Source organism: Formica exsecta, unplaced genomic scaffold, assembly GCF_003651465.1.
Source record: "Formica exsecta isolate Colony F162 unplaced genomic scaffold, ASM365146v1 scaffold21, whole genome shotgun sequence".
NCBI lineage: Eukaryota > Metazoa > Arthropoda > Insecta > Hymenoptera > Formicidae > Formica > Formica exsecta.
The window spans coordinates 2,219,727-2,233,517 of NW_021849398.1; the positions used below are offsets into that span (position 1 = coordinate 2,219,727).

The 13,791-nt window shown below is 39.2% G+C and overlaps 6 non-coding genes across 6 annotated transcripts; 4 read left to right on the forward strand and 2 right to left on the reverse strand.

Annotated features, from left to right (window-relative positions):
- The first annotated feature begins 5,149 nt into the window (after positions 1-5,149).
- Trnaq-uug lies at positions 5,150-5,221 on the forward strand. The gene has a single exon. It is a non-coding gene; the product is annotated as a tRNA-Gln (tRNA).
- Positions 5,222-5,300: 79 nt separating this feature from the next.
- Trnaq-uug lies at positions 5,301-5,372 on the forward strand. Its single transcript has one exon. It is a non-coding gene; the product is annotated as a tRNA-Gln (tRNA).
- An 80-nt stretch (positions 5,373-5,452) lies between these two features.
- Positions 5,453-5,524, forward strand: Trnaq-uug. The gene has a single exon. It is a non-coding gene; the product is annotated as a tRNA-Gln (tRNA).
- Positions 5,525-5,604: 80 nt separating this feature from the next.
- Trnaq-cug lies at positions 5,605-5,676 on the forward strand. The gene has a single exon. It is a non-coding gene; the product is annotated as a tRNA-Gln (tRNA).
- Positions 5,677-6,253: 577 nt separating this feature from the next.
- Trnay-gua lies at positions 6,254-6,349 on the reverse strand. The gene is made up of 2 exons: positions 6,313-6,349; positions 6,254-6,289 (listed from the first exon to the last, which is right to left on the reverse strand). It is a non-coding gene; the product is annotated as a tRNA-Tyr (tRNA).
- A 6,825-nt stretch (positions 6,350-13,174) lies between these two features.
- Positions 13,175-13,246, reverse strand: Trnaq-uug. Its single transcript has one exon. It is a non-coding gene; the product is annotated as a tRNA-Gln (tRNA).
- Between the last annotated feature and the right edge of the window lie 545 nt (positions 13,247-13,791).

Genomic DNA, 13,791 nt, shown 5'->3' on the forward strand with positions numbered 1-13,791 from the left:
AAATACCGAAGTTAGCCGGATCCCGAGGCCAGGGTTAAACGGGGCTTAAAAAGCTCCGCCGAGAACGCTGGCGCGAGAACGTCGAATCAACTGCGAAAACACTCGAGATCACTTAGAGGAATCTCCGCGACGTTCGCGTCCCACGATACGATTCGCAACTTTGCTTTCACCGATCCGCCCCGTCCTCCCGGGGATGTTTATGTAAAACAGTAGCCGATAAACGTGCCGACCCTTGGAGAATGGAAGCGCGATGGAACCACTTGACGCGTCAAAAACGTCAGTTACACATCGGGGGCGGTGCCGCCGCGCAACCGGGTGTGTAGCTCCGAGGGTGCTTTTGTCGTAGAAAAAAAAGACCTGGTTTGAGGAGGAGCGATCTGAAATATCCAAAATGGAAATGGAGAGGCTACCGTGAAAGGGCCGCTATTATTTTGAGAAGGGGGAAGTCGGTTTGCTTTTCGAGGATTTAAGAAAAGTTGCGAACAAACGTGATACTTGAATCGATAATAACTGACTTCGAAATGTAAGATATAATCATTTCCCAGATGACTCATATTAGCTTTTCATATATATTTTTGTTATTATACATATTATCAACTTTAAACTGTCGATCATTTTGGAAGATTAAACTATCATTTGAGAAAAGGTAACTCATTAACTTTCTACATTTTATTATCCATACAACACTGTCTCTAAATTACATATATTTGCTTTCTCTTCTGATACTTTCTATAAAAATATAAGCAAAGGTCAGTCGCGATTCGCAAGGATATTCGTCTATCCTCTATCTTCTTACCCCTCGAATCAACCCAAGCTTCATCGCACTAAACTCCGCACGAAGGACGAACGACCACGGTCGCCCTTCACGAGCGAGTTATCATGCGATCGGCGTAAGCGCCAAAGATAAAGGCAAGCGAAGCCACGGGGGAGGAAAATTGGTCGACCACCTAGAGCAGGATATCGTGGATCCTGGCAGAAGGAGCTCTCTCTCTCTCTCTTTCTCTCTTGTGTGCGAACTAGCGGCGGAGACGCGCCGTTTCGGGGCAACAGCATCGGGACATAATCGATTTGCCGTGAGCTCATCCGTAATTCGTTCCCCGCGACAAGAAAGTCTCGACGGCAAAGGCGCCAGCCGAGCGAGAAATTACTCATCGTTCTGATTGAGGTTAATTAATTAGATAATTAAGTCCGCCTCCGACGTAGGGGCGAAACGCAGCGGGGATACGACAAGTGAGCGACGACATGGCGTTTGCGATTAGCAAACGCGAGCGAGGCGTCTCGCTTCTGCTGCTCCCCCAAGAGGAGATCGTCGATCCTCGTTATAAAAATCCACCTCGTTATTATCTCGAATCGACTCCGCGTCCGCCCCTCTTATCTCATTAACGTCCTTCCTCGAACGTTCCGCTCGTATTGCGCCGCGAATCGTCTCTGACCCTTCCAATGAATAGAATGAATAGAAAAAAATGCGTCACTAAATTTGATGTTTTTTAAACTCATCATCACGTTGGAATCATCAAAAACAAGCGATATTCAATTGCGTCTGATCATCGAACGCGAAACGCGACGAAAATTGCGAGAAGTAGGATTGAGATATACAACGAGATAAAACTGATTACTTTCGCACGAATCATATATCATCAGAATTAAAAAAATCAAAATTAAAAAAATATTGACGGAAACGTGGTAAAAATTCTTTACATATATAAAGAGCGAGCACTATGTTAAACTTAGCTCCGAGTTGCATCCGTCAAAATGCAATCTTCTATTCTCTCGTTCCCGCGGTGAAACTGACAAAGTAAGCCAGCTTACGTTCCATGCCGCGTATGCGAGACCAGGATTTAGGGGGAGTTTAAAGCGAATCTCTGAAAATCCCGCGCGTTCGATAAATTTTCATGTCACCTTTATCTGACGGTATTTCACGAGCGGCACCGCGGGTTGGCTCGGTCGCGTATGAAAGAACTCTTTACACGTGACACTTAACAAGAATCTCATAATCTTGCGGGAACGCGGCTTCCTCTCTCTCTCTCTCTCTCTTTCTCTTTTTCTCCTTCCCTCGCTCCCGAGAGATGCCCTGAAAATCCCTTTGAAGATGTACCCATTGACGCTCGCGGTTTAATATTCCGTCACGGATATTAATGCTCTCCTAGCAACGACTCCTCGTAAATCAGCAAAGCCCCCATGCTGATGCACTTTTCGCTACCGTTTCTCGACATCTCCTCACTCTCCTGCTTCGATATCGCAATCCCTCTCTCTTTTCTTTTTCTTCTCTCTCTCTCTCTCTCTCTCTCTCTCTCTCTCTCTCACAAATTCTCTCACTACCGATTTCAATAATTTTAAAGTATGTGATCAATATAGTTCTGAGCAAGATTTAAAAATCATCGCTAGTTTATTACAAAGTTGTTAGCAAAGTTAATAAACTAAGTCTAAAAATGGATAGTTTCGCATAGGTTTTCGATTTTCAACGCAAAACGAAGTCCATTGCCCATTGAATGCGAAATGTTTAAAAACATATAGTCTTCATTCTGTTTTTAACTTTTTACGCAACAACTTTTTAAAGCGACGTGATCCCATATTCATACAATACAAAAATAAAGATTATGTAAAGTCAAAACGCTGTTGTTAGTGCGCTAATCAACACAATCCAGAATTTTTATTTTAACAATGTTTTATCAAATGTTTCGATCACACTGTGATCTTTTTCCATGATAAGAAGTGTAATTAATTGCCAAGAAAGTCATGATTTCCCTCATTTCGTCCATAAGAATCTCAGATCCGCGAGGACAGTCACGTTGATTGAGGATAATGCGAGATACCAATTATTCATCCGTACGGAGAATTCGTTAGTCAGGAAAGAAAAAACGCAGTAACGACAAAGCGTTTCTAGAAGCATGGCCTTTTGTATGGCGAAATGCATCTTCTGTCACCGAGTATTTCCGTCATTATGCTTTGATGTCATTCCACAAGCACCAAGTAATATGCGGCATGTATCTCTACGAGGATTCTGGTAGAATCATGAAAAGTTACGGGAAATATATTAAAGTAAGTTCGATGAATAAAAAATCTATTGTCAGAAACATACAGAAAATATGATGTATAAGAATACAATATCATTTTAATAAACTTTTTTATTAAATTATAATTAAGAAATTATATAAGAATTTAGCAAAATAGGATACTCTTTAACATCTTGTAAAATTTTTTATTTGGACAAATATAAAAATATTTTTTGTTAAAAAAATATTTATGACAATAAAAGACACATAGATTTGTAAAATAAACATAAATTTCTCCAAAAATTTCGTTTTTGTTACTTGAGAAAAAAATAGGAATTTGAAAAAAGTGCTCAAATAAATATTCATAAATGATCTTTCACACATGAAAATTGGAAAAAATCTAGCACTACAATAAAATAGATATTCAGAACATTAAGTTTTACGTGAAATCTCTTCATGGTACTTTGACTTCACCGCAATCATAATGCACATATGTTAGCGCGTCGCTCTAAGTATCGTTTCTGACATATATATAAGAAGTATCTTCAAATAATATTTCTCAAATATCTTAAAACCGTTTATTATCATTTTTTTCTTTTCGTAAGTATACACCATCGTCGAAAATTATCACGGTTCGTGCACCGAAAAATATTCCACCCCGGCTTTCTTCGATTTCGCGCGCCTTACGAAGAGAGAAAAGGATGTACCCTTCGAGTCCCGATGTTCCGCCAAGCATGAAATAAGTGTACACACGACGTCTTCCCGCGCCGGTACGAAGGGGCGCGAGGGCTTTCCACGGCGGTCGCGACGATAAAGCGAATTTACACAGGGGGTAAGGGTAAAACCGAGGGAAGAGGACCTCGCGCTCCGTGGAAACACGATTCCCGTGTTCTTTCCTTCAATCGAACGGGGGATAAGAATCCCTTACGCACGAGCCGTTATAAAACCATAAAGATGTAATCGTAGACCAGGGTGATCGGCGGATCTTCTGCTACCGCTGGAGAATTATAGCGCGCGAAACTCGCTGAGCAAAACATTGTGAGAGCGTAATTGGCGTAGAAGGATCGAACGAAAGATAAATAAATCGAGTATTTCCTGCTCGCGTTACATGAAAGTAAGAGAAGTAGGTCAAATATGATAGATTTTCTAATGTAATAAAAAGAAATATTATTATAGTTTCACCTTTTTATGTTATTGAAATAGAAAAGATCCAATCAGATTTCTTAAGTAAGCAAAAATACACAAATATCTTAATATAACTTAATAATTTCAATATATTATTTGACAATATGAATATAAAAACCTACGTGATACATATTTTTTTATAATAATTATCTGTTTCATAGTTAACGTTCCGGAAGATTAAAAAAAAATGGATGCGCAGGATTTGAGAATCGCATCATATAGCCGCTCTGAATCATCCCTGAAATCGAATCTAAAAGTGATTTCACAATGACACTTGCTCGCTCGGCTGTCATCCCGCACGACGTCGCCGCACCTACCGTGGATCCACTGTGTGCGTAACAGCACGCTGTGCGCCGGTGCCCCCGATTGTCCCGCATGCAAGTGTCACGGGTATCCTGTCAGTCAAGGATCAGCGAACCGTAAGGAGGAGCGCATTGTACACGAAAAGTATAACAGAAATGGAATCGGGGGTGTCGTCGAATTCCGGTCCGCGCGCGAACGGAGGGAAGGGTCGGCTGCGCGTACATGCGCGAGTGGATCGTGATCTGGGGTTCGGCTCTGATTGGACGTCACTCGAGAACACGTCAAATCGGAGAATATGCTGTGACTTGAAATTAATTTGAGTGGTTTCCGCGAGGCTGCCCGCCGGAGGGCAGCCGCACGCGTGCGTCCCTGATTAATTGTTTTCGTCCGCTCACGAACTGCGATACCCTCTATATGAGGATTGGACCGCTTATATTTATTCTTATTATTACCGCTTAGATTATAGTGGTATCTCAGAAATATGAATCTCAGACGAAGAAATATAAGATGTTTGTTACTTATATTTCTTATATCAACGGTTGTTTAGACACTTTCGCAACCGCTTATTTTTATATGATAGATCATCTTCTGAAAGTTATGTTAAATACACATGTGCAGAAAACATGAATAAATTAACAAGTTTATAATGTAAATTAGCAATAAACAGAGGTTCCATGGTGTAATGGTCAGCACTCTGGACTTTGAATCCAGCGATCCGAGTTCAAATCTCGGTGGAACCTTTATTTTTGCGCGAAATTAATATTAAAAATAATTTGTATAATTTGATTATTTGCAATATGCAAATAAGCAATGAACAGAGGTTCCATGGTGTAATGGTAAGCACTCTGGACTTTGAATCCAGCGATCCGAGTTCAAATCTCGGTGGAACCTTTATTTTTGCGTAAATTTAACATTACAAAAAATGCGAATAAATTAATAAATTTACAATATGCGAATAACCAATGAACAGAGGTTCCATGGTGTAATGGTAAGCACTCTGGACTTTGAATCCAGCGATCCGAGTTCAAATCTCGGTGGAACCTTTATTTTTGCGTAAATTTAATATTACAAAAAATGCGAATAAATTGACAAATTTACAATATGCAAATAAACAATCAACAGAGGTTCCATGGTGTAATGGTCAGCACTCTGGACTCTGAATCCAGCGATCCGAGTTCAAATCTCGGTGGAACCTTTATTTTTGCGTCGAGGGTTTATTTTTATTCGTTATACTTGCATAAAAATAAATTGAGCAAATATTTTTACTTTTTCTATCTTTAAACTGATAAGTATTTCTTATACAAAAAAAACTGTTAGAAAACTGTTGGAAATCAATGATATATTGCTTTTAAAATTTCAAGATAAAGGGACAAAAATACTAATTATTTTACGACGTTTATTTAAATATTATACATATCTTAAATTATGTTCATGAAATTATTTATATACGTACGCTAATATATAATTTAATAAAGTCCAGTAAACCTCCCTATAGCGAGGTACTTATAGAACGCGGATTCGTATAATGCGGTAAATCATTCCGATATAATGTAATAGATAAATTTTTGTAGGAAGTTTTTTATTTGTTTTATAATAAACATGTATTTTCTAATTTTGTACAACCCATAAGTTTTGTATAACGCGAAATTTATAATATGGAATATATCAGAAGGAGGGGTATTTATTATATTGATTATTTTTATATATTACAATTATTGAATTTAACGAACAGTAAATATAATCGATGCCAATAGATAAAAAAAAAAAGAAATTCCTTCGAGCCGGATTCGAACCAGCGACCTATGGATGTCTATATATCAGATCTTCCCAACTACAGTCCACCGCTCTACCAACTGAGCTATCGAAGGCTTGGAAATGTAAGCGTTCAATTCGATACTTGAAGTTACTCGTAGATTTTATATATCAATACATAATATATATATACACACACACTTATTCAAACATGTATTACTAATAATTTAGATGCAAAAAAAAATTATAATTGTAGATAATGTGACAAATATTTTTGATACTTAAATAATTTTCTTATTTTTATAGTATGACGATATATAAATAAGCAAAACAAAAATTATAAATAAAATAAATAAATAAAACAAAAATTGTCGAAAAAAATAGTATAATTATTTATTATCAATTAATAACAATCTAATAACTCGGTATATTATTTTTATAACGCTGAATTAATAAAAAAACTATCATTTTAATTTCGGTTGCTATCAATCATAGTTAATACATAACAAATTATTTAAGCGACAGGTATAAAAAAAATATTTACGAGCAACGCGCGCGCCCGATGTTTATTACCTCTTATCGATTGCTTACTATCGTGCAAGAGAATAAGAGAAAGAGAGAAAAGCATGATAACTAAAAATATATACAGATAATTCTTCTGCGTACTAATTCATTCTACAAATTTTATGATATTTGATCTGATGTTTTTCGCCATGTCACGATATAGTTATCACTTATTTATGACACAGCTTCGATCTTGAAGTAGCGGACCGAAGAATTGCGTGCCAAAGCTTACGCGGAAAGTAGTCTGAATCTTTTATGCGCAGAGAACAGCGTTTCACAAACTTGTTGCACTTGTAAACACTTTTTTACCTATATTATTATTTTAAGATAGAATAAAATATATAATTTCTTATACATTTCTTAAATTTAATTAAAGATATATATCTTGTGTCAAAAAATCCATGCTATAAATATGTTAGAAACTCTCAAACTTAAATCAACATGAATAAAAAAGAAAAACAAACATTCAGAGATAATTGTAGCGAAAACAAACAGATTGGCTTAAATTTACCACCGAATTATAATTTTAAAAACTCCTGATATGCATTTCCTTCGTTTGGGAAACACTGGCCTTTAGAGGATCCTATATCTCACGATGCACGCCAATCACCATCAAAGCGTCATAGACGCCCGTGCTTCATGGCCCGATACAGTTTACATAAAACTATAAAATTATGGCCGTAGACGGAGGAGACGCCCCCGGGAGGAAAACGAGGAGGCCCCGCGGGGGTGGGCTATCGTAAAGCCGATGGGGTATTTTTACATGAAGTCATTAAACTCGGTTTACGGCGAAACAAAGTACCTCACCACCCGCGCTTTTCCTCTCGCGTCGCTTAATTACTCCTCATCGCCGAATTAAGGTCCTAGATCGCACTCTGGTTTAATGAGAGACAAATGTTTAATGAGGGATTCGCGGAGAGAACGTGTTCTCGGTTCACGAGACAGTTTTCACGATGTCTAGAAGATAGGAGAGCCCGTGTTTTCACCCCCTGAGATAGGATGCCAAGAATTACGCGAACTGTTGTGTGTTGTTCGCGAGAAAACAGCAGATTCTCCGCGTATTTCGTCGTGTTTCCCCAATCTCGCTATTTAAGACTTGACCTCGTTGCCAAACGATATTGGTTAAAAATTCATAGAGAGTGTTTCAAATCGAGGACACAAGATATTTTCTCATCTCCGAGTGTGTGCGTTCCTGTTGCCAAATACAAATCCTGGAATATCGAATAAGTCCATTTCAGTCATTTAGATTCGAGCAAACACAATATTCTGGCAATTTCAGGGCTGACAAAATTTAAATATCATCAATTCTCTAAAGTATCTCACGTATATATATATGTGCGTGTATAATTTAAGATTTAATTTAAGAGCTATTTTTAAAAGCGCGATGAAAATATGACAACATGTCTATATCTCCGTTTCACAATAGACAGTTTTATCGTTGCCGTGTCAATAGCCCGTGCTTTAAAGTCCATCTTTAAACAATGACGATAACGAGCAGGGAGATGGACCGGCTAAAAGCGGCGCCAGGATGAAACGTATACGTCCGAAAGCGTCGCGTAGACAAACAATTTTTAGGGGGCAGTTAAGTCGCGACATTGTACACGAGTAGATGGAGAATCACCATCTCGCCACATCCTAGCGATCGCTCGCGATGCGAGGAGAAGCATCGACCATTTCCGGAGGCGTCTTCGAAGGATTCGTTTTTACGGAGCGCCTGCCGCTTTTATGCGAGACGCGCGCACTCTTTGGGCTTATAAAAAAAATTTCTCGTCTTATTTAAAGACGCTGCCCCACTCGCTCGATGCCTAATAAACGTTTTTACGACATAAATTCGAGGGTGTGTCGCGAAGGGGGTTGGACACACCGTGCCACGCTTCTAGAAGCTGTTATAAAACACCTTGTAATTGACGTGACGCGCGTAAATCTTACATTAGATATCGAGGTTTTATGGGTAAATGGGAAATTGGCTCAAGAAGCTGCCTGCCGTTGAATTTATGCGAAGTTTCTTGGCAACGAGATTACGGCGGGGTCTTTCCAATGCATGGTTGCGATCACGATACTTTGTGAAAACGGTAACATTATTTACCGTGTGGTATTTACCAAATAATATATGTACGTTTATTTAGTTTATTTACCGAATAGTTTGTCTTGCTCTTCCTTGCGGATTTAAAATCTCCTAGAGGTTTCGTAAAAAGAGCTCCTTGAGGCGCATTCGATGAAATCGCTTCAAGACAACATATACATATAGATATATATACTATACACACAATACATGTATATGCGTTTCGTGTATAAACGGACGTATATAAACAGACCAAGTTACTTTACGCTCGGATTTAAGGAATACGCGGCCATAAGCTATAAAGATTCCCGTCATAACTCGAACGGTATCACATTTTATTTAATTGCCCCGCGGCTCACTCGCTCGCGAGCTTTTCCCGCTCGTGCATAATATTATTTATTGCGAAAGGAGCTGTTAAAGTTTAACGTCGCGGAGGCGCTCACTCTCAAAATTAAACGCGATAAAATGTTTGTTATCCAATCGGCCTGCTACTTAATGTCTTTTCGCCCCCGTCTCTCTCGCTTGAATTTGTAAAGAAGGAGAGAGAGGAAGCAGTAATCCGCGCAAAGACGACTTGCGACGTATTATCTCGCGGATAAGAACGAACACCTAAGGTTTACAGTCATTTAGCTACAAAATTATAAGTGTTCTCTGAAATACGTAAACGTAATTACGATTCACAGATAACGGAAAGCTTGAAATAATTTGTATTACTGCTACACAATTTTACCGCTGTTACAATTTCAAAATACTACAGACCTTAGAAACGCAGAGAGTAAATTTCAGAAAGACGATGGAAGCTTAAAGTGAATCTTAAGCTTAAGCGAACCTTAAGTGACAAATTTAAAAATCGAATCTAAATGCACCCCAGCTTTTATTCCCACTTTTGCTATTCATGACGCATTATATCGTGATGGTTCCAAGTGCAATTATAACATTAGACGTCACAGCTGTCATTCTATAATAATGTCATATAATATTCAACACTCGCGATCTACGAAACTCTCGCTAATCTCGATAACGCCACTCTAGTCTTCTCATTTGCGAATTCTACGATATCCGATAGCTGTTTAATGTCCTCTCGTCTCGTCTCGTCTCGTCTCGTCTCGTCTCTCCTCTCCTCTGGACGATGGGAAGCTGCAGAACGATCCGTACATTATCTCGCGGATAAGACAGACTTTACAGCCGCCAAGTTCCGAGAGAGTGGGCGGTTATACGAAACCTTTGGAAAGTACCCCGGGTACGACGGACATATTCGCCAAGTAATCTCGACATTGTCGATCAGTTAAGCTTCACCGCGGGAGAGCCCGAAGCGCGATAAATCCGGCGTCGCGGAAGGATGCATAAATCTCTTTAATTTACTGCCGCGTAACTTTTATTCCGCATATACCACCTACCCGTGTTACGCTAGCTGGCTGCATCGAGACGTTTAAAACTTTTAGAGAGCCACCTATCTCGCCGCGATAAGCGGGCCCGTTTCGACTGTGGAATTATTAATTTAGACTCGAAATGGCCGTGCTTTATATCGCGCTGCACGCGAGTAATAGTGTTTGTTTCACCGAGATAATAATCGTTTAAGATGTAAACTTCCCCGTTATTCTCTCGAGATAAATCACAGAAATATCTGTGATCGAAAATTAAAGAGCTACAACGGATACAGATCCGAATTTTCCGAATGAATTGTTTACTACGCGACGATCGCGATTCGGAATCGTTATGGAATCTCGCAATTTTAATATCTCTTCAGAAATGCATTTCCACCGAACAAGATATCAAGATAAGAGCTCGTGTGATTCTCAATTACACGTTCCGTCATTACGAAGAGTATTTTATCGTCTGTCTGAGTTCCCGGGGTTCCGCTCGTTAACCGAAAAGTTCGTCGGGGATCGTCGTGCTGAAATTTAAATTGAGAAAGTATTTTACGAGCGCGCGCGGGAGAGTTTCACGGTAGCGTTGTCACATCTTGATGAACTTCCGGTAACGATCGTAGGAAAATGTCGCCGTCATCGCCTACGTTGAACCCGCTATACGACCGCGCCGCGGGAATCTGGTTCACGAAACGAGAATCCATCGACATTAATGAACGCCGCTTACTTATTCGTGCCATTTACTCCTGATTGCGAACGCCGCCGTGATTATCATATAACGGATTACCCGGTCTACACTGCGAAATATGTCCATCTATTTAACACCTGTAGATCCCGATGTCAAACGCACTCAATAAAAATCGATATATTGTTATTCCAGCACACAAAGGAAAGTATAAATTATTCAAAAGTAGTTATTCAAAGACACAGAAAATTGTTTATTCATTGTCAATTGAATATCAGAATGACTGTAATTTCTAAAAGCAAATGTCATATTAAAAAAGTCTTAAATTCTGGATATATCTCTTTACACAAGATTTTTAAAAATCAAAAAAAAATAAAAGAATATATTTAATTAAATTATGATTTTCATACAAACAATACAAGATTTTTATGTTTCAATTTTTATATTTTTTTAATAAAGAGGAATAATTAATATTTTCATATTGCAAAAATATATATCCTATTTTTCTATTATATATCACAAACTTGCAACACGGACAACTTATCTAATCTGAGCTCTCCACCGTGATTAATAAATAATCGCGTGCTATCTCACTTAATCACCGCGCGGGCGTAAATATGCGAAACAAGTAGCGTTTGTAGCAGAAACGTTTATGTAACGAGGCGACGACGAGCACGTGAGGTGGCATAAACGCGCGCCATTAAGCCCGCCTTCGTGTGTTTACGAAACAGGCTCTGCGGAAAAAGCGCTAGACGGGGGAAAAAATTATATCGTATCCGCATTTAAAATGGATGATCCAACCCCATCGCAACCCTTATCCTCGCAGTCGCGATTTGCGCACGCCTCCGTCGCCTCTCTCCCCCCCTTGGGCTAATGCCCAATGCACAATGAGAATACGTCCTGTATATATTTCCTGTATAACGCATAGCTATAACGCAAATTACATACGCGTATATACAAGGTGTTTCGCAAAGTCTACGAGTAAAAGACGATATTCTTTTTTTTATTAACAAGGAGGAGAATAAAAAAAAGAACTAGAATATTGGACGAATCTGCACGTCGAGATAAAGAGCCAAAGACCTTTTGTCCGCATACTATCTCGAGGAGTTCAAACATTATTTTAAAGAGATTTCCTAGGACACTCTGTATATACGGGATCACCTGCGGATCGGACGCACACGCGTATCCGCCCACCTGACAATAAGCCATCTCCGCGGGATCGTAAAGCCGCTCTTTATGCCGTCGCTGCGAAATGGTCAGCGGATAAACGTACCGCGGACAACACTTGGCCGGCGAGCAGATTACGATAAACTAGCTCTCGGACATTTTCCACTCGGTGCGCTCGTCCGCGCAAAATTATCTTTTATTCATAAAACTCTTTCTTTTTTGAATCGTAAATTTTTCATAAAGAATTCAATCGACACGTGTGCATGTAAATGCATTTACATGCTAAATTTAACTAGCGAATTTGCATATAGCGAGTCGACATAGTGAAAACGCGTGTGGACACGTGTCGCAACTCTTTTGCGGCTTCGCGGGCCGTATCTCGCGATTCAATCGCGTCGCCTCTAACCCGGAAAATTAGCGGAATTCAGCCCGTCGAGAGTCTGTAATCACTCGCGTATCGCAATCGCGACAGCGCGGATCGTATTTCTCCTGACATGCGCAATCGACTGCGTCACACATACACACTTCCTCGTTTTTCCGATTACACGATATTATCGGGTCGCGCCGTAGCCTGGCGCGAAAAAAAAAAGCGGACAAGCTCGAGCTAAACGACAGGTAATAAAAGTCACGGATGCATCCGACGGCGATTCGTAGCGAGATAAGAGACTGATGGACAGCGCGCAATCGAACGAGGTCCCCCGTTTCGCGATAACGCGCGCGAATCTCGCGCAACGATTACGCGCGTAGACGATAAACGGATGACTGTGTTAGGATGCACTCGCGATTGTGTAATCGCTGATTAAGCGACTTCGACGATCGAGCGAGTGCGACTTTCGCGACTGGCTCGCTGATACGAGCGACTATAGCCGTATTGATTAGATTGTGTAACGAGTGCGTGATCCTCTTTGACACGTATTGATATAGCTTATCTATATATGTATTTAAATCATATGAGCTAAACCTGCATCATCCACACGCACAATCAGTGCATTCTAAGTAATGTAACAAAATATATATGTATAAAAAAATAAAAAAATATATATTATACAAAGGGTAATGAACTATGTAAAAGTGATTAAAAAAAATATATTTGTACAGGTCCCACCGAGATTTGAACTCGGATCGCTGGATTCAAAGTCCAGAGTGCTAACCATTACACCATGGGACCTCGGTACAAAGAAGGTCGAATTTATGAAACATACACTTTGATCGTCTAAATTTAAAGTTTAATTAATATTTATGCGTTGCAATCTTATATGTGACAATAATTTATACTTATTATTATTCCACATAATTACAACAAATTATTAACCAAATAATTACCCGCGTTATCCCAAATTAAATTACACTACAAACAATATTGAAAGTGAAAAAAATAAGAGTAAAAAACAATATAAAAATATAAAAATATAAAAATATAAAACAAAATCTTAAATCTTACATCGCATATTTTTATTTAATTTAAATATACCTGTTTCTCTCTACATACATATATAGACACAAGTTTACAGATTATTCCAACGTTATGCTTACGTTTAATTTGCTGAAATCGTGCTCGTTCGTAAATAAATTTCCCTGTCACGTTACCATCCGCCGTTGTAAGAGTGATTATTTGCAAATCCCTTCCTACACTCTCGACGCCCCCGATATCGCGAGAGAAGGAAAAAGAAAAGCCTCTCGAACCATTTCGGGAGTATCGTCGTCCCAAATCGG